Source organism: Ammospiza nelsoni, chromosome 11 (assembly GCF_027579445.1).
Source record: "Ammospiza nelsoni isolate bAmmNel1 chromosome 11, bAmmNel1.pri, whole genome shotgun sequence".
Lineage (NCBI taxonomy): Eukaryota > Metazoa > Chordata > Aves > Passeriformes > Passerellidae > Ammospiza > Ammospiza nelsoni.
In genome coordinates, this window is record NC_080643.1 from 12940233 (window position 1) to 12967098 (window position 26866).

The 26866-nt window shown below is 37.2% G+C and overlaps 1 protein-coding gene across 1 annotated transcript in view; it reads left to right on the forward strand.

Annotated features, from left to right (window-relative positions):
• Positions 1–3634, forward strand: part of ERC2 (ELKS/RAB6-interacting/CAST family member 2) — a 353494-nt gene extending 349860 nt beyond the window's left edge. Inside the window, exon 23 of the mRNA XM_059480170.1 lies at positions 3446–3634. The gene's annotated coding sequence lies outside the window, so the exon portion shown is untranslated. The remainder of the gene's footprint in view (positions 1–3445) is intronic.
• Positions 3635–26866: the final 23232 nt, after the last annotated feature.

The window sequence follows — 26866 nt, forward strand, 5'->3', positions numbered from 1 at the left end:
ACATGTTTGTATAAGAAAAAAATGCTCTCCTGTGTAAATTAAGTCTACAGAATTTGCTTAAATATTTGTTGCTTATGAAAGTTCTACAGCAAGGGCTTTTCCTCAGGCATACATTTATCAGCTGAAATCTTGATTGTTTTGCCTGTATTATGTCACTCACGTCTGGCAAGAACAGCATCCTGCTGTTTGTGAAGCTGACCTCCTGCTGCTGCTTAGCCACTTGTAGGATTCTATCCCAATTCCTCTAATCCACTCTGTTTCAATAGCACCATATTTGGGCTCTTTCACAGATTCTTTTGCTGCTCTGTTTGGGATGCTCTATGAGCTGAATTAGAATTTTAATGTTCCGTTCAAAACAGAAGGAACCTTTTTGTTAAATGAGAATATAAGGAATAATCTCCTCCAGTCCCTTGGACAGAATTTCTACACATGCACTGTATTATTTTTCTTCAAACTTTTGTCCAGAAGTTTGGGGCACTATTTCAATATATTGGTTTACTTTGTGTAAATCAGATCCAATTTGAGGTTTAATGTTGCAATAAGGCCTGCTACCATCTTAAATTGTTTCTTTCCTGTTGTAACTCCTCATTCAGAGTTCAGTGCTCCTTGTTTCCATTATGTCAAGGGTTTACTGAAATCTTTTCAAGCTCCTTGTGCAAGTCAGGCCTAATTAAAGCAGAGAACTGAAAGGACTCCAAAAATGGTGTTAGAAACGACACCAAAGCATAAAGTGCACATTAGGTATTTTTGCCATACTTTCAAGAAGTCAGTAAAGATTTTCATGTGTTTTTCCAGTAGCTATTTTCTGATCCCCACATGAAACAAGGTTTAGAGAAAACAACTTAAAGCATGATTGGTATATGTATGTATGCATGAATATATATATATATATATATGTGTGTATATATATATATATATATAGGGAGTATTTATGTATATATATATGTGGTCTGTCCCTTTACTTCACACCTAAGCTTATTAACTCTGCTGAATCTATTTGTGGTCAATATAGTAACTGAAAAAAGCAGGATAGCAGAACATGATCCTTTTTAATGTCAAGCTCCTGGGCTTGTACTTGCTTTAAGAATTATTCTTTAGAGAATGGAATTTACTTTACTGAAGAATAAACATGTGGTTAAATGATAATGCTAATTTTATTCTTTGAACAAATTCTTTGGACACAATGTAATATTACATGAGTCTCCCTTGTACAATTTGAAAACCTTTAGTGCAGTATATAGAGCTTACCTAAGTGTTTAAAGAGAAAAAAAGATATTATCGAGGTAAAACATATTTCAACAATTTCATAAATTTTCTCTCACTTGTACCAAACTTCCCTCTCTGGAAAATTAATTTTAGAGCATGTACCATGTTTGCTTCAGCTTTAGCTTTTAATGCTAAATTTTAGTTCCCTCTCAGCTGGGTCATCATCATCATCATCAGAAGGCACCTGGTGCCAAGACCTGCTGGGAAACCCCGTGAATGGGGTAAGGGATGTGGATGGAAACTGGAGAAGACAACAGCTACAGTAGTTTGATACAATGATAAACTTTACCACTAGAAATGGAACAGAGAAGATAATGAAGAAAACAGGGGAAAGAAAGAGACTTCAGAAAGAGGTGCTGAAACAGGGATAGAGGCAATGAAGTGTGGGAGGAAGCAGAGGAAACAATACTGAAGAAAAGAAGTGGGACAAAGCAAACCTATTACTTGGTCTCCTTTCTTGCATTTAGCAAATAACATGCATTTATGGCTTGTCCACAAATGTGTTAACATTTCTAATGATAGCAACATGGAAGAAAGATGTTTAATGGCTTTTATCAAGGGATTTAATCTGTGGAATCCAAAATGAAGAGGTTTGTAAGTGATCCCTCCATGCAGTATCAGTGCGAGGACTTGTGGTTCTGCTGCTCCTTCTCTGTTTGTACTTTAAAATTAATTGAAAGCCTCATTGTTTTGTTTAAACTGTGAAAGCTTCCAAGGTCAATGAGTGAGGTAATTGACCTGCCTGTTGTAGGACAAAAATATGTATGTTAAATTGCATAATTAGTTTTAATTACATAATTATGGTGTTTAATATGGGGGGGTCAAAGGTTACTATTACATTTAGAAGTCATGGCAAGAAACACAAAAATAAGCAACATAGTTTAATTCTGTTTCTTTGGGTTTTAAAAAAGGGGTCCACTGTGATCTATCTTTGACCTTGGATATTTGATGATTATAGTAAATAATATACTGCTGTTACCCTTTTTGAGATCATAGAGACACCTTTGTAAATGACTAAGTGACTTTACCAAAGACTTCATTTAGGTTCAGAGTACACAAAAGTTAATCAACGGTGGGAACTCAACTGACAGCAATTTAATCTGATTGGGTAAGGTAATTACATGATTACCAGGAGTGTTTATATATGGACAAGGATATTTTTATTGGAAAAAATCCTAATTGCTTTCTTACTGAGAAGAGAAAAAACCAAACAAATTTGTTGTTGCAGGTTAAGAGGACATCCTTCGTTCCTTGAAATAGCTCCTTTTCATATTTTAGTGACAAAATGAACACGTAATTCTTTGCAAATTTGCACTGGGATTATCTTAGGAGTTCCTCTGTTTCTGAACTTGAAATAATGCCATCAATATCTTGTTTCATTTAAGCAGCTCGTTGCTTATATATTAATTGTGTGATAGCCTAAAGATGTCATGATGCTTGTAATTAATTATTTCTTTTACTGTGTGTAAATACAGGTTGATTTCACCAAATGTAAACCTAAAGATCCATTATACTAATGGATATTTCTGGGAAGGAGGGCAGTATTTGTTTTTCCATGATGGTAAAAAAAAAAAAGAAGGCACCATGTAAAAGATTGGTAAATAAAAGATGGTGTTCCTAAATGTTGGGAGAAAAGGTATCATTCAAGTTCTCTGAATGGTCCTTTAGAAAATGCTCTTTCATTCTATTGACATAGAAGGGAATGTTGGGAGATGTATCTTCATTAACAAAACATTAACCTCGGTGCTTACCTCCTGAAGAGCACTGCAGAGTAGAAGCCCAGTTGGCTGATAAATACTGGCTTGCCCCAAAACCTGATTAAGGAATGGGCTGGGCCTGCCCTGGCACTTTGTAGGGTTATGTCTAAATCTAGATGCCAAAAATATATATATTGACACTTATAAGAGTAACTTTATATCACACTGGTAACTTTTGAACATATTCCATCGGTGGAAATGGGGTGCAATCCTCTCAAGACTGACTTCTAAGGAACTGAAAAATTAATGAACTAAATGTTAAATAGGAAATAAATGAATTTTTGAAATTAAATATATAATTATGGAAAGATGTTGTGTGATATATTCCATGTTGTAAAAATTACATGTTCTCCCTTTTACTAATATTTCCCTTATAAGTGCTTTAGAAAATATTACAATTTTGAATTGTTTTTCTAAACCAGATGATCCAGTCACTGTTGGAGGCACATAGCCACGGCACAATCTCATGCTGTACATTGATCACCTGTCCAACCTTTGCCTAGAGTGTGATCCCCAGTTCCTTCAAGAGATCCATCTTTACCTGTCTATAAAGAAGAAGAGGAGGAGGGAGACATCTGGGATATTCAAGTATCAAAGTTTAACACCAGAGCAGGTCGAATCTTGATTTATATTATTCTCTATATGTGTTGCTAGTTTTGACTTGGATATTTGGTTGGATATTTTTTCAGTGATTGTATAGTATGAGTGGAAGCTGCTCCAGTCTTGAAGTGTTTTTGTTTGGACTGCTCACGTGCTGCAACTGCACATGCATTTTTCATAGTTCTGTGGTGTGAAATTGAATTGAGGAAGTTGGCTGATACTAAGCATGCCTGGAGTCTGTACCTCTCCCTTGAACATGTGCTGACCACAGAGACTGAAATGTGGCAGCTTCTTTAAAGCTGTTCACTGTACTCTATCTGGACCATTCTGTGTTTAGCACACAACCAAATCCAGGTCCCCAGCCAGAGCGATTGTGTTCATTCACTTGTTAAACTCTCTTCTTGCTCTTCCTCTTCCCTTTGCGGGAGAACTTTGATATCCCCAAAAAGCCAAGGTTTCACTTACTGTCCTGAGGACTGCCCCTTCAGGAGTGTAGCACAGCCCACACACAAACCTGGAACATGTCCAACTTGTTCTCTGAGCAGAATGTGAACCCCTGACCTCCTGGGCCTCCGGCAAGAGTGCTGCCTACTGAGCCACCAATACCCAGGCCATCAATAAGTTTTAAATGCCAGTTGCAGACTTCACAGAGATAATGACTTCAGTGTGTAAAGGTTTTGTTGTGGAGGCTGCAGTCTCACACATGGCGTGACAGAGTAAATATGCTAAAACCATAGAGAGCCCTTGCATAACTCGCCTTGATATAACAGTTTTTGTAATATGTTTCAAGGCATGGAATATTATTTAAAGGTACCCTGTTATGTAGGCTTAGGCCCAAAATGAAGCTATTATGAAAAGAATGTTTAGCAAAACCAGAAATATGTCCATGAAATTGTTGGAGTGGGAATTTCAGGGTAACCTTGCTTGGATTTAAAGTCGCCTGCATGACATTGCACTGTTGTTCTAGGGAATGAGAACCAGCAAATGAAAATACTGTTAAAGTGAGAATCAGAAACTGAGCAGAATAAAGATGTTAGAAGGCTATTACTATTTTTATAACTTCTTAAAAAATCTTACCTCATCCTGAGAAAGATGAGTTGAAAAAATAACTTCCAATTTAGTGGTTCAAAGCAGCATTATTGACACAGGTAAAACCATGTATTTGCATTTTAATAGTATTTTTAACCTGATCACAAGTAAGTTCTTGTATTTTAAGTATTATAAAGGAAAGTGATTATGAAATAAGCTTTCAGATTTTGGCACATTTCAGTTTTATTGATGTTTCCTATTTAAAATTTAGCATTAAGAGCATACAAGAGATATGTCGGTATTTGCAAACAAAGTGTTATTTATAGACTTGGATCAGGAAGGAAAACATGGCCAGATTTGAGCTAAGACTTAGATTGTTGAAAGGCTGTTAGATAAATTGCATGAACCTTCTATGGAGCACAGGCCAGGAGCCCAGGACTCCTTTTCCCAGCTGAGTGCCCAAATCACTAGGCTACAGACTCTTGCTCCCTCTTGTGTTCTTTCTCCAGCCCAATGAATCTTGAATTATTTTCTGTACAATGAGGGAGCTTCAGTGGTGGAACTTTGATATCTCCCTCTCATTGCCCCAGCATTTACTGCAGCCTGTAGCCAACTGATTGATCTGGAATTTAGCAGAATTGTCCATCCTGCTAAAGGGCATTGTTGGGTCTTGAGCTGAGGAAGGAATGGGACCAGGGGATTTGGTTTCTGGGATGAGCAGAGCTGCTGCTAGGCTGGGAATGATTGGTGCTCATGTGCTCTTTTAGAAAGAAACAGCACCTGAAGCATTTTGTAGGGAGCCCACCTGGTTGGTGTTTGGCTTTGAGAGTGCCTGGTGTGTCAAACTCAGATCAGCTGTGCAGCTCCCACAGGACTGGGCACAAGCTGAGCCATGAGATGAAGGACCCTGGCTGAGCAGGTAAACCCTGGCCCTGAACAGAGATGCAGCTTCTGGGTCTGGCCTGTCTTACCATCAAAACCTTTATGGCCATCAGAAACATCTCCAGGAAGGGGTAGGAGCATCTCCAGGTAGGAACATCTCCAGGATCGTCATTTTGGCTACACGTCTGAATTCTTCTCTTTGAATTCCTACATTTTTAGGCTGTTAATTAGTTTAATTTAACAGCTCTTTTGAATGTAGAACTGAGAGATTTTATGAACTTGTTTTTTCAAACAAAAGTTATGTTTTAAAGAATGTGTTATAATTAGGCAAGATGACAAGAAGAATTTGTGGTTCAAAAGTGCATCAACAGTTATGAGCCAGAGATAAACAGTGTGTTTTGAAGCTTAAAAAGTGAAATTGCTTTGAAGACATTAATGCTGTTCAGGCAGTGCTGTACAGTAATGTGTATTAGATCTGAACTTAGGAATAGCCAACTAAGTTGACTGAATTGCAGTTATGAAACAAATGTTGGTCAAAATTACTGACTTAATTCCTGGGCTCTTTTTTTGTCTCATATGTATGTTTTATGAAGTCCTGCAGTGCAGGCCTTTATTCATGCAAATGTATTTATCTGCCTCAGTGGTATTATTCTGGTGAGTAAGTCCATGTCTAAGATCAACTAGGATGTTTTTCTTTTCAATAGGAATGCTAATTTTGAAAATGACATCTGTGTGTTATTTTTAGTCTGAAGACCTACAGATAGTATCAAATTGGAATTGTATATTTCCTTGGCAGTTTCTCTATGGTTGTTTCTACCTGTTTAAAACTCTGGTGAAATATTTGATTCATTACAAATTACTTTCTTGGTAGTAGATGTATCACATAGTTTGGTATCCAAACGTGAACTATTTCTGCTTTGTAATGTGGTGAATTGGGGGTGGTGGAGGTGGGAATAGAAACTTCTGTTCATGACAGGTGGTTGGTTTTAAACACAAGTCTTTTTCTGCCATTCTAGTGTCTATTTCATTGCAAGGGAACTTTTTATGTAGTAGGAGAACACTGAAGTGGGAAGGATGCAGTCTGTACCCAGTTGTTCATGGTTTAGCTGCAGTTCCTTTGGCAGCATTTCTGGTTCCACACACAGGACTTTCACTGTCACATAATCTGGCTTTAGCAGGGCTACCATTTGCTCAGTATAACATTAATGTCTCTCCTTTCCCAGTGAACAGAAGTTAAATTGATAAAGATTGTAATCATACTAATGATTCTGTGTGCATTGGTGCAGGGAACTGCTTAGCATGGGGTTGAGTTAATTGCTTTAAAGTGGGTGTGAGTTGGTGTTTTAAAGGGGGTCTTAGGTACCACTGGTATGAATTTGGGATAAATAGCTAAAAGACACTCTGCAGTAACCCACACGATGACAGAGAAAGGTAGAGAGAACTGGATGAAAGCCAGAATGGGAAAACTGAGAAGGAGGGAGGAGGAAAAAACATTGCTACAGAGGTGGTGGAGTGGTAAACTTGGGAGATGAGTAGAGGTCTTCAAAAATGAATAGATTTTTATATAACTATGGATAAACTACATTACATGACTTTGGTTGGTTTCCATCATTGTAATTTGGGAAGCCCTGCATAAGGCAGCTACAATAACTAAAAGATGTGATCAGTAAGCATCTTGATGGAGGCAATAGTCAAATACAAGATCAGCTATAGAAGAACAATCTAAGAAAAACAGACTTGTAGTTCCAATCACATGAAAATTGCTATTTCATTTGGGAACAACATACTTCCAAGATTATAGATTGGAAGGGTAAAAGTAAATCACTGTAAATATGACTCATATGTTAGTGAAAGCCCACATTAAAGACCATATCCTCCCAGCTATAAAAATAGTCAACTTTGTTCTGAGTTAGGTAAAAAAAAAAGTAGTGTGAATGCTGTTGTGTTTTCCCTTGATCAATTTTACATGAAAACATTTTTAATTTTATTACATATTTTGGTTTTGTTTTTTTTTTATGGGAGAGGTTGATTTGTGTATGTTAGTAGCAATGACTCCTCAGCCTTAAATCACTTGATGTGTGAGGAAAAGATCTCATGGCATGGTCTTGCCGTCCTTTTTTTAGTGTTGCCACGAAGGAAAAAGATTGTGTACAAATGTGTGAAATTTTTGCATCTGCTCTTGGAAATACTAAAGCTAATAGGGATTTTTCTAAGTTAACAGAGTTTTTGATAGAAATTGCTTCTTTATCAAACCTAAAACCTTTCTCATGCCAAGGGTAGTTTAAAAAATTCCTTTAGAAAGCTTTAATTTCAAATAGCAAATAAATAATTTATTGGAAATGGAACTGCTCAAAAAGCAACCTTGAGAGAAATCTGCATTACAATGCCTAGAGCCTAATAGTTAGGGCATTATCCTTTAAGACATGCGACTTTGGTTCAATTTCCTTTTCTGAATCCAGCTGAATAGAGACTTAAATCCAGCTGAATATCTAATGCATCCAAGGCAACTGTCTTTACTACTGCACTATTGTCTGTAATAGGTTGGGTATCTCTGCTTTTGTGAAAATTGTGAAAGGATTTGTCCTAATACTAACAAGACCTTTCTGAAATCTTCAGAATTCTTATAGGCTGGGAAAGAACCTTTGTGCTTAGCTTTATTCATAACCCCCAGGCTCTGAAGAAATGCCTGTAATAATCATTATTTTATATGTTCATACCAGGCAACATTTGTTAATCTGGACTCTAAACTAAATCTCAATCTCAGACTCCATATAGAACTGTCTTTCCATGCCTCTGGTTATTCCTGTCAGCTGTCTTGCGTTTTTCTGGTTTTCCTATATCCATTCTTTTAACAGTTCAACCAAATCTGCCTGAAAGTAGCACTTGGGTTATCACAATGAATTTAACACCATTTTTCAGCATAGCCTTTTGTATTCTTTGCACATTCAACTTTATTATGGTATTTGTGATCACTGCTGAAGATACTTCTGGTTGAAATATCCACTTAATGAAAGAAAAAAAAATTCCAAAACATGTTGAAAGTAATTTGATGGTGGTTAGGACACTGTTTTGAGCCTGCAGTGGTGATGGATTCCATGAAACCAGAGGAATCAGGACTGTTTGGTGGCCTGTCAGAGTGTAGGTATTCTTCTGAGATTACCAAAAGGGATCAGTTACCTTGGTAATGTGTCCACCAATATTTATTGTGTCTATTTCTTTACACAGTCTAGCAAACATTCATCATGTGGAAGTGTTGGTCATGATCAGCTTGAGCTGAATTTAAATCGATGACCTAAAGGTTAAAGTCTCTGTATCCCATTACCTCCCCCTTGGGCTGTCCAGTCTCCCTGATTTAACAGCACTTTTAGTTTATCAGGGTCTTTGGAGGAAGAGCACTCTTTAGAAGTGCTGATCTGACAAATACTATGGATGTCCTGTTAGAAAAAACCCAACCCAAGTCAATCTGACTTTTTCAGCTTGTCAGTACTTTCTGAAGAAGGTTCTGAACAAGTATTCAGATGCTGGACTAATAACTTCACCAGCCTGTTAGATAGCTTTAATCTAGTCATATGGGAACATAATGCAGTGTAGCAGCCCAGTGAAACATGAAACTATGAGAACAGCTGAATAAATTTAAACACATTTTTGAACATTCTAACCTTTGTCATAAAAATCTGATAATGTAGAAGAAAAACTAATGCTTACTTTTGGTTTTGTTATTTTGTACAGTAGTTGAGAAGACAGCATTTCTTGTGGCTGCTGACTTGAAAGCAGTGACAATTTCTAGTACTGCTTTTTGCCCCATATGAAGTTTATTCTTTCTCACTCATTAAGGAATGAATCTGGTTTCTGTTTTATTCAATACTGTATATACATCTCACCCATAAATATTTAAACTGAGTAAATATAGAATCTTAAACATGGAATATGCTTTCATTCTAAACTGGTGGCCGTGGGGGAAGGTAAAAATATTTTATTCAAAGACCAGTGGTTCCTTTGGATGAAGGAAAGAAAAAAAGTGTTTTGTGCTTGCTGTAGGGCAGCGAACTTTTTACCAGATTATACCTTTATTGTTATAAAGTTCAGACTATAAAGGATCTGTAGGAAAGGGTTTGCAGATACTCACTTCAAAAACACATGGCTAGTATTCAGCCTCTATATCTGGGGCTAATTTAATTCTTCTTCTCCATTCAAAGTGCCTCTCTCCTGTCTACAAATGCAGAACAGATTCCCGGGTAATTTTCTTTCTTGGAAGTGCCGTCATTTTATTCCTAACTGGGAATAGCATGAAATGGAAATACATTTATGACTCTACTTAAAAACAAACACCAAAGAAAATAAAAGCAGGGATAATATGAAAGATAGTTCCATAACAAATTGAGGCAGAAAAATGCAGAAATTTGAAGCATATTGAAAAAACCCCACGTTTTCACTGGGAAGATTTCCTTTAGCAAACTGATTTTTGGAAATGGTGTAATGTGGCATACCTAGAGTAGTTAATAAATTTTGGCCAAACTGGTGATGCCAATTCATGGTTTTAATTTGATCCAGCAAGCAAAGTCCAATACATGTCTAGGTATGCAGCAGGCCTAGATACTCTTCTAAAGATACAATGAAAAGTGTTGCAAAATAAGAGTTTTATTAGACTGAATACAATGAACAGTGAATATTTGTGCTTTGTCTGTTATGACTGTGTGACTCCTACGTGCATTACCCACTCTTCTTTCATTTACATTGTACAGTCAGAAGTGTTGAGGGATATCAAGGTTACATCCTGAGTCCTGCTGAGGTTTTCTTGAAAAAGGTCATGCTCTTTGTAATGTTTTGGAGTCTCAGGTTCAAGCTGTTGCTTGTGTAGGTGGCAAAGGGGTTGGACCAGCCTCTTCCATGAAGTCTGAATCCTTTTGTGGGTAATATCTTGTTGAAATATAAAATAAGCTTTGATTATAAAAGGTCACGAAAAAAGTTATGAATGTGGGACTGTGTTTACAAAGCAAAATCAGATCAAGCCCCAAAACAGAAATGTAAAGTAGATAATATTTTATTATGCATTATAAATATGTATGTAGCTGATCAACATGAATCTCCTTTGGTGATTTTGATGAGGTGAAGGAATTGATTTTAAAGGGGAGAAAAAAATCCATTCATTAATTTATTTTTATGTGTGGACCAAGTACCTCAACTGGACAAGTAGGAAAGACTGTTTTGCTAAATTTAGTTTTTCTTCTAATTTTTCTTTACTGGTTTTTGTTTTTCATGTGTAACAGAAACAGGAGGTAAACCAGTATTTTCAACAAGATTCACTGTCTTTTGTTGACCTTTTTATGTTAAACCTATGTTTATGGAGAACAAAGGCAAGAGTTTTTTTTGATTTCTAAAAGAAAGATTGGGATATGTTAGTTTTGCCTACTGTAATTAACATAATAAAGACTTTTTTTGATGTAGAGTTTTTTAAACAGCTTGGTTTGGAGCTGCTCTGTCAAGGTCTGCTGGTTGAAGTGTTACAGTAATGAATCCTCAATTCAAAGATGATTTTTTTAGGAGTGAGGCTTTGTTCTCCTGTGCAGACTGACAGATACAGGGAGGACAAAACCTTTTTTTTGATCTTAGATCAATACTGTCATGAACACGCAAATACTTGTGTATGTTACCAGAGCTCCCATAGAAGCACCATTCACATGTTGGGTTTTTCTCTCACTTTGATTATCTGTACTGGGCCACAAATTCAGTCTGTGTTGGCACAGAGCCCTGGAAAATCAAGGCAGACAGAAACTGTCCTGTCATGTGTGTCTGCGCTTTTATTTTCCAACTCTTCAAGCTGTCCCTCTGCTGAAATTCTCCACTTCTGCTTTGTGGTTACTTTAAGTACTTCATTTTACTAAATTTGTTAAGTGAATCTAGACTTCTGAGCTCCAAGTACCATTTTCACATGAGCATAAACTTTTTTTTTTCCTCTTTGTGGGCATCTTAACTCTGCTGTGCAGAATGAAGTACAGTCCCTTTCTCTGTAGTTGTAATGTACTTCATCAGTTTCCAAAAGACAATAACTTGCTTTATTCCCATTTTATAAGGATTAATTATACTCAGAAAAAGCTCTCAAATAGCAAACAGAAAAGGAAACCAGATGTTGCCGAATTATTTAACCAGTGTTATTTGCAGACAAATATTTAAGCTATGTGATTTAATTTTTTGTGGAACCTTTAGAAGCTGGCTAGTGAGTGAATAAAACATCCACAGTGTATGTGAAAACATATTTTACCTGATAGTATCATTTTTTTTCACCTTACTATTACAGGTAAATACTTTTTCAGTTCTTGGCAAGAAATTTGCAAAAGTATTTGATTAGAACAGGAACAATCCCCAAGGCATATTGTGTATAGAGTCATAATTTATAAATAGGCTTTTGTTGCATAAAGCACAGTTGTGCATTTCCAACAGTTTCAGTTTTCTGTGCACTATTGAAATGGAGTAGTGATAAACCTTTGTGCAAATTTGTTTTTCTTAGAGATGCAGAATCAAATAATGAATCTTTAAAACAAGCAAGTGAATTCATCATCTGAACACAAATATTTATCTATGTTTCAATGAGACCAAGCTTCAGTTCTGGAAATGGTGTTTTGCAAAACAGATGAGGGCAATTGCTCTTATAGCAAGGGTTTCTCTAGGCAGTTAGAGGCAAATTTAAAAGGTGGCATATGTTCCTAAAACTGATCTGTTTTAGCTAATTTTCATGTTTAGTACTGTAAGATATGTAAGACATGGTTCTAAAATATAGAAACTTCCTGTTCTAGACTTTATAGGAAAGTCTAGAGAACGAGAATATCACTTTCTGTTTTCTTTTTCATCATTTGTACACTCTTGAAATCCAAGTAATCATGAACTGTGCTATCTCTCCCAAATTTGTCTTCTAGTTTTCCTCTTGAGTACTGAGAGCTTTCTGTCTGCCAACCCCTCCTGTCAAAGACAATCAGCCTCATGTCATTAAGAGAAATTTTCTAAATGAAAAGTGTTCCAATATTTCAGTTACTAATATCTCAACACTTGCATGGATATGGCTCATACTCAACTTTGTCTTCCTAATTGAAGGAAGCACCTTATCCTTATTTTCCCAGACTTGCTCTTTTAAAATTTTGTATTCAGGATTTCAATGTCTCTTTTCTTAGAGCCTCTAGTGACTCTTCATCCTCTTAGCTCCTTTCCCTCTACAGCCTTTTCCAGTTGCAATATTCCTTCCAGGGTTTCAGGCTCATTTGGTTTCTTTTCAATTCAGCCTCTTTTCCCTTCTTTCCTCATTAGCAACCTGCAGGCTCTTCAAACCCTCTTTTTCCAAACTTAAAACCTCACTTTCCCAGATTACATAATTTCTCCTGCCTCTTCAGCCTTTTCCTACTGATCTCCAGTGGCCACAACTTCTGCCACAGTTGTGTTACAGAAACTTCCACTGTTCTCTTCTAACCTTCCTGTTATTTGGTCTGTGAAAGTGCTCAGCTTGATAGACTTTGCACTGAACATAATCAGAAAAAAAAAAAAAGTATGGAGTTTCTGTCATCAGAAATTATAATAATCTGTTACTATTTTTAAAATACCATTTCCTGTTTATGGAAACCCGTTATTGCAAAGAGGCATCATTCTTAAATATGGATCCATTTTTAAGAAGTTTCTGCTTTTTTTTTTTTTTTACTCCATGCAAGGTTGTTTGCTTTATGTAACTCTTTCCCTTGTGTAAATGAAATTTTCAGGATGCGATGATAAATGTTTAATGGTTCTTGTAAAACTCTTACATTGTCAGTCAAAAAGTTTAGTGAAACACCAATGTTTTCATTTGATCCCAGCACTGAGGAATGTCCAGCTTTCATCACAACAGGGTTGTTACTTCTGTAGAAGTCCAAATACTCTGCCCTTGGGAGATACCTCACTGTCACTTGCTCCTAAATTGAAAATTATGTGTTCAGCCAAAGCTTGCAGGGGAGGGTTTTAAGAATCTTTCTTTTTCTTTAACATATCTTTGATATGGGACAAAAATCCCTTCAATGTGAAATAAATCAAAGCCTGAGAAGCTATTTAAAAACCCTTTAGTTTAAATATATCCCGTTCCAGATAACCAAAAAAGTGTTCCATCCTGCCCTCATTCTTTCTTTCTCTATTCAAGATGTGTAGATTTTCAGACAAACAGTTCTATTGGCTACATCATGAACTTCTAATCAGTAGCATTTCTATTGATTAATAAAATGTAGTGCTAGATAAATTTATTTAGAAGACATTCTCAGTAAAAAATATTTAGAAACATTTATCTTGAACAAGAGGTATAACCACCAAAGTCAGTAAGCTAAGGTCATTCACCATAAAATGTTATCAAAGAGCTGAATATTTCTCATCTTTCCTAAAAAATTAACAATCAGTTTATCTCATGATGTCAGAAAACCTTTAAAACTGTATAGTGCAAATACAGCCTTAATTTACTTGTGCACAAGTAAGAACTGTTGTCATATTCACCAAGGTGCATTTGGCTTATGCCTAAACAAGAACTTTTTTAAATAATGCCCTGGTTATCTTTAAGAAACATAAGATGTAGGGCCAAATCAGATTTTGCTCAAAAGGAATGAGGGGATGCATAAATAAATCTATTAGTACCTAGTTGAAAATATTGTTTTGAATTCTGTAGGATTTTTTTTAATAATGGTTGAGAATATTAGCAGGTAAGCTCTTCCAGAAGATATGGCTCCATAGAATGAAAAAGGAGCATGAGGCAAATATTACAGGACTAGAAAAAGAAATTTGCAGAGAGTAAGAGACAGAAAGAAGGAAAGAAATGTTGAAGTGTTTTAATTTTATTTTCCTATTCCTTGTACAACCAAGACACCCCAAAATAAAAACCCTACGGAAAGCTCATGCAAGCACAAAGTATATTGTAACTCTGAAATCTTAATCTGGACATTTTAAGCCAGAAAATATCTTGGAATATTCTGTCTATGGAATAACAAGAGTTTGTCATCTGGGCTCAGAGTTTCCCTTGGTACAGAACTCTTATTTTTCTGTCTTCCTGGTCTGGTATCCATTTGGCTGGGGAACATTTATCGTTTTAGAAAATACCTGTAACAATTTTTCTGCTTCTTTTCTTCCCCCATTTTTTTTTCCACTTCTGGCACTATAAGTACTTCATTGTTTAAACTTTGTTTTTAAAACAAGAAGTAATTCTGTTGTCAGTAGATGCTACCCTGCTGGCACAGGGCTGTGCATTATTGGTGGCCTTTTTATGCAGCATCAGATATCTAAATCTTGGGTGTCTCTTCCTGATACTAGAAAAATGCCAATTAAAGAGGTGATGATTGGGGAAGACCTAATTAGCAGAGGTCCCATCATGGAACTAAGATAGATATACTATAGATTTATGTTTTTGCCTTCCCTCCCATTCAGACTGCAGACACAGATATAAAACTTAAATTTTCACAAGGTGCAAAGTGATTTACAGAGGGAGTTGTGTGTCCAGGCTGAGAATATCCATGGATTTGATAGCCGCAGCAGAAGATAATACTCTGTAATTCTGAACAGAGCTGAAGGGAATTCTTATGTGCCCCGTTAACAGAGCTGCTGGGAATTCATGTCTTCTAACAAGAGGTAAAAGGAAAAAATCCTATTTAAGGGATTTTTACCTTAGTCTTTCTCAAGTATTTGCTACATGGACTCAGCAATGAGAAAGTAGCAGAAAAATATGTCTAATTTATCCCATGTTCAAAATACTGGTCAGATAATGAGCAAAGAAGCGGAACTTGATGTTGTCTTTATATATAATGAATTTATAAAATGGAGAAGAGTGAGGAAAATAATTAATGCTAAAATGTATGTGACATCTATCCCTGTGAGTACTGTGGATTTTGCTTACAAAACCAGCAGGTCCCAGATGATTTTGTGCTAGGTTGCTTTTTAAATGAAACAACTGTCTGCTCATCCCACCTATGGACCAAGAGGTCATTGCATTATATAGGATACAAAAAATATATTTATCTGTGATCCTGATAGTGTAAAGCCATGGGTATGCAAAGAAGGTTTGTGTGTTTGTATGTGCAGTGAGCAGGGCTGCTGTGTTTGTGTGTGTACACAAACATGTTCATTTGTGTACACATGCCAGTTCAGCAAGCTTAGACAACACCATGCAAAGAGCTGTCAGAACTTGTTTCCAGGTTCCAATCCTGTTTACAGCCTCTGGGCGTTATTTTAATGTAAATATCAAATGTAGGGGGAGAGGGGAGGGCCAAGATTTCCACTATGGTTCCTTACTGAGGGAATTTTTCTCACTGCTTTATAAAATGGTAAAGTTATTCCCATGATGGACACATTGGACAGGACATGGCTGATGTGTCAGCTTCCAGTTTGAAAACTGTTGTTTGATTGAATTGGGCTTGCTAGAAGTCTAATCCAAAGCTTGCCCTGTAGTGATTTTTGTCAGATATTTGTCTTTCCTAGTGTTTAATATCTTCTTTTCCCTCATTTATTTTTACTGTATTTTTATAGGGGTTTTTTTTCCAGTTTTTGCTTTCTGTTATTTATGCCAGAACTTCAGCACCTCCCCTTATCCTCATATTGAGAGATTTACTGTTCCTGTAGAGACCTTAGAGTAATTTTACACATATACACCCATATTGGAATTTCTCTGATCACTGAAGCCTTGCATCTTCCAGACAACTCCTCACAAGCCAACATACAAAATCAATATCTATCATTTCAGGCAACATTTTCAGTAATGAGTCTTTATTCAGTACAGAATGTACAGAAATGTTTCATCAGTCAGACTTAAGCCTTTTCACTTGCACACCTTAAATAAAATAGTTAATAAAAAGTGAAAATTGCTGATACCTGAAAGAAGGTCCATTTTATATGACCTTCTCCTCCACTATACATAAGATTTGATACAAGCCTGTTACAAGATTCCAAGTATTTCACATCTTTTAATAAAAAAATGTGAATGGAAATTTAAAGAGCTCTCTAGAGTAACTTTCATCAATTAATTAGAACATATCGCCATGAAAAACTTGATATATAATTGTTACTTAATGTTCATAAATGTATTTGCTACAAAATGCCTATGCATGAAATGCATTTATATTGTATTTATTATTAAGTCTACATTTAGATTACATTTATTTTAAGATTCAGGAGTTATACAGAGCATAGTAATTATTTTTTTCTTTCAACCAGAAAAATATATAAATTGAAGGTGGCTGAAGTTGCTGAATTCCTTAGTTACACTTAATTATTTATTAAATCCAGTCCCAACATGACTTAAGTGTATAATAGTTAAAAAATAAAAAACAGCATTTGGCACCTTTAAATTTGTATGAGACCAGGAATGATTTATTGTAGCACTGAAACAATGCCAATCACAGAGCCATCTAAATCCTTCCCTGCTTTTGTGTCCTTCACAAGGAAAGCGCTTATTATCTGTTTTCAATTTCTAGTCTGCATTCCTGCTCTATACTTTCAGTTTGGATACAGAAAGCCTGGAAATATCCAATGGCAAATCTGAAGTTTCTTGAAGCTTACAGATTCATTTTTTAATTCCTCACAAATCAGTTCGTGATTATTAATATTACAGCATGAAATGAAGCATTAAGAGAATATCTAAATTATAAAATACAGGAAATTAACTGGTACATGAGTTGCATTCTTTCTTTCAGGGTAGAAGGGCATAGCATGACTATCAAAGCTCAGTCATGTAGGGCCCCAATGAGCCCTGTGCCAAGGGCATGAACAGCTGTGCTGTGGGGATGGAGCTGCTGGACAGGTAGCTGTGAGTAAAGGATGTTCCTTCAAAAGCTTTCGACTTAGCACCACCACAGGATATGCAGTTAATAACAAAAGCAGCTGCACAAGCATTCTTGGGTGCCACAATTAAACTGATAAATTTGCAGTGATAGATATCTGTAATGAAGGGATCTGCCATCAGTGGATTTTTTTTTTTTGGTGATCATCTGTATACCTGTAGCATCTGGATGAAGAATAAAGCTCCATGCTTAAAATCCACTTGGCATTTTTTATGAAAGTAAAAAAGAGCTATATATTGGATTAGTGCTTTGTTAGGAAATACTTTCAAACAGCAAAATTTGTAGTTTTTCCTGGTTTTTGGTAAACTGAATAGTTTTACAGCAAAAAATCTCTGACCAGTGTTAGTTTTGTCATCAGCAATTCCTGCAGCAAACATAGAACAGTCCCTGTATGAACAAAGAACAAGTTTCTTTTGAAGAAAAATTACTGCTGTGTATATGACATAGGTAATTGCTGGAAAAGTCACTGAATTCTTAGTATTGCTCTCTTGGATAGGAGTGTGATTTCTTTTATCTCCACAATTCAACTTCCATTTTAATTGATATAAAATTCTCTGAAGCAGGAAACATGTCCATTCTTATAAATTCTTTGTATTATTACCAGGTAATTTTCAGATGTCAGCTACATTTCCCAGTCCCTGCGTGAAAGTATGGTCACAAACTCTACTGTTTTGGGCAGACTTTTGGGGGCACAGAGGGCTGTGTTCAGTGTAAGTGAGTTTTTGTTTCCACTGAACACTGGAAGTTCTTTCCTTGAGCAGTATTGAACTGCTGAGTGCTGATCAGAGGGTCACGTTCATCTCCTGTGTCCTGGAAGTTGTCCAGCTTCCGAACAGACACTCATAAATTCAGGGAGTCTGTTCTAATTCGGAGAGCAGCTGGAAACTGCAGTAGCAGATGAGAGCTTGGACTGGCTCACGGGGAAATAAGGTATGCAAAGGACAAACACATTAGTTTGAGATTACCTTAGTTAACCAAGTAAGGAAATGTTCCTTGCTCAGTTAGGATTGTCCACAGTGATGAGGGATTTTCCACAGTAAGGGTGACTGTTTTGGCTAGGGGTTTCAGACAATGTTAATATCTGGATTTGGGTTGCTTGGGTTCTTTTCTTAGTTAGGAGTTTTTTCTGTAATTAGCAATTAATTTAATTGAAATAACAAATGTAGTAAATGACTGTAGAATTGTTAATAAAATTATTTTAGCAGGTGCTTATATCTAGATTATGAACCATAAAGATGTATTCTTTTCCTAATTGATGTATGAAGCAGATGGATGGATGAATAGAGATGGGGTTTTATTTTAGAATTACCCTATTCTTTAATGAGAAATGAGTGCTGCATTTGGAGAGGGTTATTTGAGCACTTTGAGGGAGAATTACTTTCAACTCTTGTTCCTTGTTGTCCTGGATCAATGTGGTCTGCATTTTACAAAACTTTCTTTATTGGTGGTCATTACAAACTATTTTCACTTTCTTCTTGTTATGATACGTAACAAATTAGGAAAGTAAGTGCCTTAGGCTAGATGGAAATCTGTAATAAGTCATCATACATACATCATAAATGCTGTGATCGTGGTTCAGAAACCCTCTGGAAATTCTGGCCTGAAGTATTTTGGGAAATGTTTCCAAAATCTGCTGTGCTCTTTTCTTCTTCCAGATTAGTGGTTTCTCTCAAGATGCAGGTTAACTTTCTGATTCTTTTTCCCAGTCCCAAGCTAAACTACTGATGTACTTCAAAATTCACTGTGCATGAAAGCAAAGCTTTTATTAATAATTTGTGTAAAAACAACCAACAACTAAGCCATGAGATTACAGATGCCATAGTGTCATTCCTGTTTCTAAAAGCAGTCACCCATACACAAGGTGTGTGGTGCCAGTGTCAGAGAACCTCGTGTGAGGTGCAAACTGCAGAGTCCAGGGCAGCAGGACTGCAGGGCTCCAGCTTTTCTGGGAGCCCTGGAGGTGCCTGCTCCGGGTGATCACTCTTGGTCACTTCTCTGCTGTCCCCTGAGTGGTGGGAACTGCCACTCCCTGTGCTCTGGCCGTGCAGGTGACAGCCCCTCTCTCCCTCTCTGTTCCCAGCACCATCAGCCCTGCTGAAGTGCAGGGTTCTTTCAGGCTGCTGTGCTCAGATGTGTCAGAATCTCTAGCTGCTCAGAGTGACCCTGAGAAAAGTTTGAAAGTCTCTTTTCCCAGCCTGGCGCTTGAATAAGGAGTCAGAGCTCTTCATTTCTTGGTCTCAAGGTCGTTTATTGTTCCTTATCTATAAAATTCTTTCTCCTGCCCTGCCAAGGTCCATCCAGCAGGACAGTCAGAGGCACTCTGCCTGCCCCCTGAGTAGTGTTATGTCTTTATACAAAAAACTACATGTACAATGTTTACAATTACTTTCCAATACCTATCACCTATGTTAGACAGTGAGCTTCTACTCCAAACCAATCTCTAAGTGCCAACATCACAGCAGAAGATGGAGACCAAGGAGAAAGGCTGGACACGCTCAGTTCCCTCCATCTTGCCCCCTGAACCCCCATATCAAAAACCCTAAAATCTACTTTTCCACCCTGTCATAACTTCACTATTATTCTACCTAATTTGTCAAGATCTTGCAGATCTTCATCTAAGGTTGGTAACTTGCTCCATAATGAAAACCACAGGGGCATTTTGGGCTCTGTGCCAGGGTCTCTGAGACCCCTGGCAAGGGTCTGGGCTGCTCAGGACAGCCAGAGGGATGTCCTGGCTCCTGGCACAGGAGGAGCTGCACAGCTGCTGGAGCTGCCTTGTGCCCATGGAGCAGCAGCAGGAAAATGCAGGTTCCCATTTCCCTGAGTGTGAGGCAGGGCTGTGTCCCACGGGAGTGTCAGGAAAGCAGCACCAGTGCAGCCATGGAAAGCTAATCATCAGGTTGGCCTGTGCGTCTGAGAGATTGCTTTGTAAGCAGTGTGACATCTTGCTGTGGGTGTTAGAATACTTGTGACATTCTGTAAGCCAAGAGTTCTGTGTGGGTGACACCATGACTGAAATGTTGTACCTCAGCGCTGCCCCTGATTGCCTGCACAAGTGCCTCTGTGTGTGTGTGGCTTTCAGACTCTTGTAGAAAAGTGCCTGGGCACACAGATAAGAGAGAAATCTGCTTCTTTTCCCTAGGACTTGGTATTTGTTGCTAGTTTGGGCCTCAGTGTCTTCTAGTGTATAAAAATTATCTTTATATGGAGATAATTAGGAACGTTTTTGTTGAAAAATTGAAATTTGTTTCCAAAAAAAAGTTTTGAAGGATGCTATACAGTGTGCAAATTCAGGTCAGACTTGGTGAACAGATGTGCACTTTCTCTGAAAGAGTTTTTTGAAAAGATTTAAGCATTTGTTTTGTCCTATGGATGAGGCAAGTTAAGATAAATTCGTAGAAAAGCACAGCAGGTTTTTTTACCAGAGTGCTAAACCTTGTGTGCACAAACCAGCACACACTTTTGCATTTTTTTTCTCTTATAATATGTCTAACTTTACTGCATGTTTGTATGAATTTACATACATTTCATATACATATGGTCTGTCATTTAATTCTGCGCTGCGTCATTACACAAGAATGCCAAAGCTGATTCTAATTGTTCAGCAAACTAAAGGAATTTAGGGAGGTTGCCCAGAAATTCAATGTTTCTTAAATAAAATACATATGTATTTTAAACCTTTTAACAGACACGTTCTGTGCCATACTCCCTTTACTAATATTAAAATAAGGCTTATCAGCACAAGCTGCATAAGGTTGTGCTGCTGGAGCCAAATCCTGGGATCAGCATCCAGGCCACGAGCCTGCAATCAGTTACACTTATGTTGAACTTCATGCACATTTGTCATTCTTTTGAAATCAGCAGGATTATTCACCTCCATAAGACAAGTATGTGTGGAACCGATTCCGTGAGCGGACCCTCCATTTTTATTGGCTTTGTTATGAATCTCAGGGCAAGAAGGAAAAAAAAAACCAACAATCTGCATTAGGAGCAGAGAATTTAGCTCCTAGGGATTCACACAGGAGACAAAACTGTGGCACTCAGGCTGCTGGTGTCAGTGAAGGAGAAAGGGATCACACAGCCAACACGCATGGCCAGTGGTGGGAGGTGTGTTCTGGGGATAAAGGAGATTATGAGAGCAGGAGAGCTGAAAGTTACCCCATTGCTTCTTCCCTGGCTGAGCTGAACCTTTTGAGCTCCTGTGAAAAATCACAAGCACATCACGAAATGGTAGGAATGGCAGGAAAACAGTAGAAGTGTAGAAGGAAGGATTATAAAGGTTTGGGGTTTTTTAGTTTTTAAGTTCATAACATTTGTATCTAGTAAATATTTTCATCCCTGAGTTTTAAAAGCAGTTTAATTGAACCTGGAGAAGGAATTTTTTTGGCTCATCCTAAATGATAACATTAATATAATGTAGGAAACATTTTATCTTCCCTAGACACTTATTTTTTTACATCACTTTTGGAATCGCTGTATGCATTTTCAGTCATGTGCAGTACTTTAGGAATCTTTTGTTATCTGCCAGTATTTAGGAATAAAATTTTTAATGCATGTGCAAGTATGATATTAATGATCTAATTTCCTTTGATCCTTGAGGAATTTTCGTTTGCATATTTGGGATTGGGTTTTTCCATAATAACATGCAAGCCCTCCCTTCCCTGCCCAAATAAAGTCCAATAGCAGCTCTGAGGAGGTTGGACAGACTAAATGAAATCTTGTAGCATTGGATGAATGTAACTGCTGCAGGTAATTAATGCTTTTCATTTTGAAGAAGGAGTTTAAGCACTTGAGGGAAGTTGGAACAATATTTTATGTTTTATTCCAGCTAGTAATGTAGAAAGGAAATGAAATAAGACTAATTTTATTTTCCATTTTTGCTGTCTCTCCTCTCTCTCTGCTCTTTCTCTTGTTGAAAAACTATTGTCATTTATGTCATTAAAACACAGAATTATTGCCCCCAGACTTTCAGTGAACCACAGCTGTTGACCTTTTTTGTCAAAAGCTTTGAATACAAAGCTACATTGGGAACATTTGTAGCCTGTGGACCATGACAGTACTGTAGACTTCTCTCCTGTCCTAACAGAAGAGTGCCAGAGGGTGTGCTCACATAGTGACTACATTATTTTCTGGCAATTGTGGTAAAGATTTCCTTGCTTTGGGTTTTTCTGCCTCCTCTCAAGTGTACACCCATCCTTGAAACCTATTATACCACCTTCTGAATGCTGTGGCTTTGTCCCTTAGGCTACATAATCCATTGTGTAAAATGTTTACCAGTCCTGTACAGATATTAAATTAAGCATTGCAGCTTAATATGAAGTGTATAGATACTTGAAGCTGGATTTAAAAGACATCTTGATTTCCTTCCTGTGTAACAGTATATTACATTGGATGGGAAAGAGAGTTAAAATTAACCTTTTATAGTACAAAGAGTGCTAATTTTCAGTCAAGACCTATGAATATTAAAGTAAAAAATAGTGAATACCAAGCATGTGAAAAATTCAAGATGTCTTCACTTGAAATATGCCATAAACTATTTTATTTTTCTGGCTGAATAAAATAAGCACTTGTGAGCAGTGCACACCAGCTGCTGCATCTGTAGGGAAACCAAGTACTTTCCCACAGTACATGCTGTATATTTCATTCTTGCAGCATTTTATTTTGACAGGTAATCTTCATCCTTCTGCATATGGAGACAAAATTTGGAGGATAAGTAAAAAGTAGAGGCTGTATGCAGTGTGTTTCACAGTTTCTGTGAATTTAGGTACAGCCATATTTTTATTGACAAATATGAGCACATGTAAAGCTCTCATAAATGCATAGTCTACATATAGCATGAAATGTCCAGTTTGAATCTAATTTCTTCCTTCTCTGTACAGCTGATATTAGTCTTTCTCTTGTGAGTGTATGAGGGAAGCAGAAAGGGTGGTAGTGGAAGGGAATTCTGTGTTTTTTCTTAGGCTAATTTTCTCAGTGAAACTTGATCTGTCTTGGTTACATTTATGAGACTTTGTGAACAGAGAAGGAGCAATGTGATGTGAATGCAAAAATCATGCATTTTCAATGCAATTCATTCGATTTCCCTGCAACTTATATACAAAAAAACCCACCCCAAACCAAATCCTTTCATAACTGAGGTTTCTAAGCATTACCATAATTGTAAGCATACACTTATTCTAAATAGTCTTCCCTCAGAGAATAAACAGGTACATTTTTTTTTGAATCCACAGTCAAGTCCACTTAGAGGTGCAAGGAACAGAAATTGTACTTGCAATTCAACTGGTATTTTGAAATTATTCTGGCAGAAAAGAGGCTGCCTTTCAGAAAACTGTTTTCTATACACTTCCCCCTCCCATCCCCCCTTTTCTATAATGGGACAATACACTTCTTTCAGCTGAGCCTCCAAGTTCTTGAATATCCTGAAAATCAAAATCAGGATTAATGCTGGAAATGTATGCACGTATCCCAGAAAGTTTAACCTGTGACCCTCAGGCTTTTGGTCACCCCATATCCCAGGAAACAATACTAGGCCACAGTGGTTAAACAGGAATGCAGGCTCCTCTGCCTTAGGTAAAAGCAAAGAACTGCAGCAATGTCCAAAAGACTTTGTAGCAAAAAGGGTGAAGAGCAGCAACAGGCACTGAAGAAATGTTTTAAACCCATTTAATCCAATAACCTCTTCTAAATTTACAGCAATTTTACTGGAAGACCTGAGTGTTTTAAATGTCTACAGCTATTTATAATTCTGTTCTACTCTTATACAGGAGTATAGTAGTTAAGAAGGTAAATGACATCAAATTCCTCAAGGGTGTGTGATAGGGTGTGGATCTCTGGCTGAGGATGCACTTCAAAGCCCAGGGATGAGCAAGGGCTCCTCAGTGCTGAAGGCTGTGTTGGGAAAAGGGAGTAGGAGCATCAGGACATTGGCTCCTGACACTAATTCTGAATAAAGCACTTATGTAGGAATTAACTGGCAATTTTTCTCCCCATGTCATATTCTTGGAAAACAAAAAACAGTAATGAAAACAAATTATTTATTTGTCATATATAAATTAGATTCACAGGCTGAGAAGTTTTTAAATTCTTGACAAAATTGAAATCAGTATATACATGTATTACCAAAATAAAATACAAGGGTGACAGATTCATAATATGAGCAAAAGAACATTTTTTGAGCACATTAGATGTAAAAACATTGGAAGCTGTTCATCTGATTTAATTGTAATCTTTTGCCAAAAACATTAACGCATTACCTTTGAAGAGTAATTGGTATAAAGAATATCCTCAAAGAGGAGCATTTCCACATGCCTAGGCTTTTTTTTTGCCCTCATTAACTTTATTCTGAGTTGAATATTTCCTGTCTATAGCATAAGGATTATTCTTGTTCTGCAAACATCTTAACTTATTAGTTTTGTCACATTATGTTCTCTGATGCCTTTTCCAGATGTAAATCAGTTAAAGACAATCAAAGGGAATGTTTAAGCCCTTTAATGTTTTCAGGTTTGCCTTTCTTCTTTGTTTAACTAGACAGGTTGGGAACTCATTCTGGTGAGCCTGTTCATCAGGTGAAATGGGCACATTTTTAAGCATTAATTGCTTTCACGCTGAATAGGAATATGTACAATATGTACAGTGCAACTGAAGTTCAACACAGCCCTGAATTAAGGACTGATGAATGCTAAGAATGGAAGGAACCTTGGGCAGTGCTGTCATCTACATTACTTTTAGTGCCAGCTTTGACTGAAGGACTCACTTAAGGAAATCCTGGTAGTTTAGTATCATCTTTATGCATTTCTGTGTGACCCTGGCTTGCAGTCTTTCTCTGCAACTTTGAATTGATACTTTTTGAGTTAGTATTAGCTGTATGTGCATCACAATGAGTCCCTGGTCATTAGATGCTCAAACTGGATAAATCAAGGCTTGATGTTTTTATCAATTTGTATCATAATCAATGAACTGATGCCATTGTCTATGAACTGGATTTATTTCCCCATGAGCTCAAGATCAACCAGATCCTTAGAAGTCAAGATGATGTCACAAAATGGAAGATATATGAAAAATAAAGTCTAGACTTAGTATCTCTCTCTCTTCCCTCTCCCTCCCCTCAACATCCTCTTTTCCCTGCCCACATTATCTCTTGAACTTTGCTTCTCACCATAAATTTGTCTGATACTGACATTTCCAAGATAGTAAGTCTAGACTTCTGGAAACTCTGGAGACAAATGAAAAAGTCATTGAGGTGATTCTTAAGTGTCTTGGGCAGTGTTCCCAAGGCACCTTTGACAATCAGACCCATTTCCACTCTAGAGTTAAAGATCTCCATTAGCTTCTGCCTGAAGCTGACCCTATGGACCAGCCAAAGTCTATGAAAGGCATTTTGTGGGTGTGTGATCCAGCAGGGCATTTCCTTAACTTCTCGTGGCCTCTATAGTCACAACTCTTAAGGTTCCCTTTTCTGGGGAATACTCCTGGCCACACAAAGGCTGATAGAGGCCATTGGCTGGTTTTGCCTGCCGTTGATGAATCACTAGCAGCAGGTGTTAGACACTCTCTGCACATGAGGTACAACCTCTGCTGTGAAAACAACTTTACCTGTTGTTGTCTGGGGGACCTGAATTTGATGGGTTTGGACACTCTTGTGCAGCCATAATTAATGCTTTGGCTGGTCCTTAGCAGGATTTTATTTGGCTTTTAGTTTACTTGTTCAATAACAGCTTGTAAAGTGCTGACAAAAGGCAAAGGAGCAGACTTGCACAAAGGGAGATCTATTTTGGTTAGACAGGAGCCCAAGGGCCACAAGAAGGAGTCAGGCTGCCTGCAGACACACAGTGTGCAAGCTCATTAAAAATATCTCCCTTGTTAATGTCTTTTATCACTTACTGCTAATGAGCCTTGGACAGATAGAGATTTGAGGGTTTTCATATTTTTTTTAAAAGAAGAATTTTGTCTGACAGTTAGTGGGTTTGAAAGTTATAGCAGAGGATCTCAAAACCTTGGCTAGCTTCCCCTTTTTCACAGATATTATATTGCTTTGTGATTAAATAATGTCTAGAGATGAATATTCCAAGAGGTCAATTCTTCCAGGTATCAGATGTTTTCTGCCAACTAAAGAATTTAATTTTTGGGACATGAAGAAACACTGCACACTACAAGTCTCTAAGTGTGGCAAATGTCACATTTCCTTTTCTGAGCTAGAATTATTTATAGAAAAAAGAGTTAATATAGTAACTCTTTGAAAGTATATTTCCATCTATTCTGAAAACTGCTAATTGCCAATGACCGTGTGTTTAGAAGTATAAAATTGGGTAATATAATGATTTCTTTTTTTCAAAACGTACCAGCTCAAATGATTTAACAAAGTTTTCAAATCTATTGTGCTTTTTTCCCAATATGTTGGGAACGTTGCCTATGTTACACAGAGTAGACTTGGCTTGTCTATGTTACACAGAGTAGACTTGAGTATATTTGTAAAGATGTTTCAGAGGTGAGTTTGAGAGTCTGTAATGTAGTCTC